Genomic DNA, 2143 nt, shown 5'->3' on the forward strand with positions numbered 1-2143 from the left:
CACCGGCACCCTGTCGGTGAACAGCACCGATGGCGGTCGTTGTTAACCCGGGCCTCGACCGATCCGGTATGGATTTCGTAGGTCTAATACCTTTAGTAGCTATGATACTAGCAGCATTTCATCACTCTCAGACACGAGTCGCCTTCAGACCTGCTAACCCTCAGCTGCGCTGGCAGCCTTGCTGTCGGGCACTGCAAAAGCAGCGTCTCCAGCATTGATATATTTTACCTGATTGGTCCTTGCTGTAGACAGAGACGTGCGCTCAGGCGCCATTTCTATGCATCGAGTCTCATCAACAGAACGCAGCTGTTTCAATGTAAACATGCAGGCATCAACCACAAAAATCGGGCTAGCTCCTTCATTTGTCAACCGATTTTCACAAAACATGGATCAAATTAAAGCTTATGACTGATGAGAATTTACATTTTTATTATCTCTAAAACTAAGCTGGAAATAGGGCAAGAACTGCGCCTTCTAGTGTTACAGCTGCATAAATCTAACCTGTCAATCATAGATCCAAGCCACATCTCCACCCCTCAGTCCGGCTCCACTAGTCCCGCCCCTTTTTTCACATTTCTTTTTCAATTCTGGGCTGAGAATGGAGTTAGCCTCCAGCTTGGTGACCCTTTAAGACCACATCTGTGAGCAGGTGAGCCGAGCAGCTGAGAGGACAGCAGGAGGTCTGAGGATCCATCAGAACCCGGCTGGACCCAGCTGTCAGGAGAACCCATTCTAGAGGGTTCTGAAGATGACCTCACAGAAACATCCACGTCTGAAACCTTCAGGGTCGGATCTAAAGACCTCCGAGGACTTCAACACGATGACTTAAGCAGCAGCAGACGGTGTTCTACCTGAAGAGTCCTTCAGCTCTGGAACGTAACTCATGAGGAAGGATTCTCCTCAGAGAGGTCCGGTTCCTCGGAGAGGTCCGGTTCCTCGGAGAGGTCTGGTTCCTCGGAGAGGACCGGTTCCTCGGAGAGGTCTGGTTCCTCGGAGAGGTCCGGTTCCTCGAGAGGTCCGGTTCCTCAGAGACGGTTCTCCTTTGGTGTTCCTGATCTTCGTCGTTTGGTTCTGTAGTTTTCCTGTTTCTGTGCTTAGCTGCACGATTATCCCGTTCTGCGGGTTTCAGGTCATAACGCTGCAGGTTCTCCAGCCTGTGAGCTGAAGCTTCTGGACCATCGATGATCCTTTTAGATTTAATCAGGTCATCGGACCGGTTCCAAATCGTCCCGGTCTCAGTGAAACCTGGTTTACGGACTGTGACCCTGACTCAAATTCGGGGTCTCATCCTGACTTCCTGTCTGTAAAAGCCGCCCTCCAGATCTGTGGATCAGCTCGGCTGAACAGGACAGGAAGTGCACCTGTGTCAGCTGGTGCACTTCCTGTTCTTCCAGAGAAAGGAGACCAGCCAGATCCTGTTATATATGAAATCATCTGAAACCTGCAGAGAAAACCTCAGCATTCAGAGATCCTGCTCTGTCTTTGTTAGGATCTGGTACTGAGCCGTGTGGATCGGATCAGAGCCGGGCCTGAATGGCAGATCTCCTGCTTGAATTCTCCTGCAGGTGGCTCCTGATGACAGGAAGTGAAAGGACTGAAAGAGGAAGTTGATGGGAGGCGGCTTCGCAGTGGGCTCACCTCGATGATCTCCAGCATCTCCACTCTGGTGATCTTCCCGTCCCCGTCCAGGTCATACATGTTGAAGGCCCAGTTCAGCTTCTGCTCAAAGCTGCCGCGGGACGTGATGGACAGCGCGCAGATGAACTCTCGGAAGTCGATGGTTCCATCTCCGTTCTTGTCGAAGGTTCTGAACGCGTGCTGAGCGAACTTGGACGCGTCGCCGTACGGGAAGAACTGCAGAGAAGAAAAGGTAAGACTGAGAGGTGGATGATGGATGGACGGAGGATGGATGGATGGAGGTGTTACCACCCGTCAACCATCTGCTAATCGACACACATCCATCCGTCCATCAGACATCCGTCCATCATCCATCAGACATCCATCCATCATCCATCAGACATCCATCCATCATCCATCCATCATCGATCAGACATCCATCCATCCATCCATCATCCATACATCATCCATCATCCATGCATCCATCATCCATCCATCATCCATACATCATCCATCATCCATCATC

The 2143-nt window shown here is 51.0% G+C and overlaps 1 protein-coding gene across 1 annotated transcript in view; it reads right to left on the reverse strand.

Moving 5' to 3' along the window:
• LOC112156286 (visinin-like protein 1) overlaps positions 1-2143 on the reverse strand; it is a gene marked incomplete at its 5' end in the record, with an annotated part of 7975 nt that overhangs the window by 3903 nt on the left and 1929 nt on the right.

This window comes from Oryzias melastigma, linkage group LG22, assembly GCF_002922805.2.
Source record: "Oryzias melastigma strain HK-1 linkage group LG22, ASM292280v2, whole genome shotgun sequence".
Classification (NCBI taxonomy): Eukaryota; Metazoa; Chordata; class Actinopteri; order Beloniformes; family Adrianichthyidae; genus Oryzias; species Oryzias melastigma.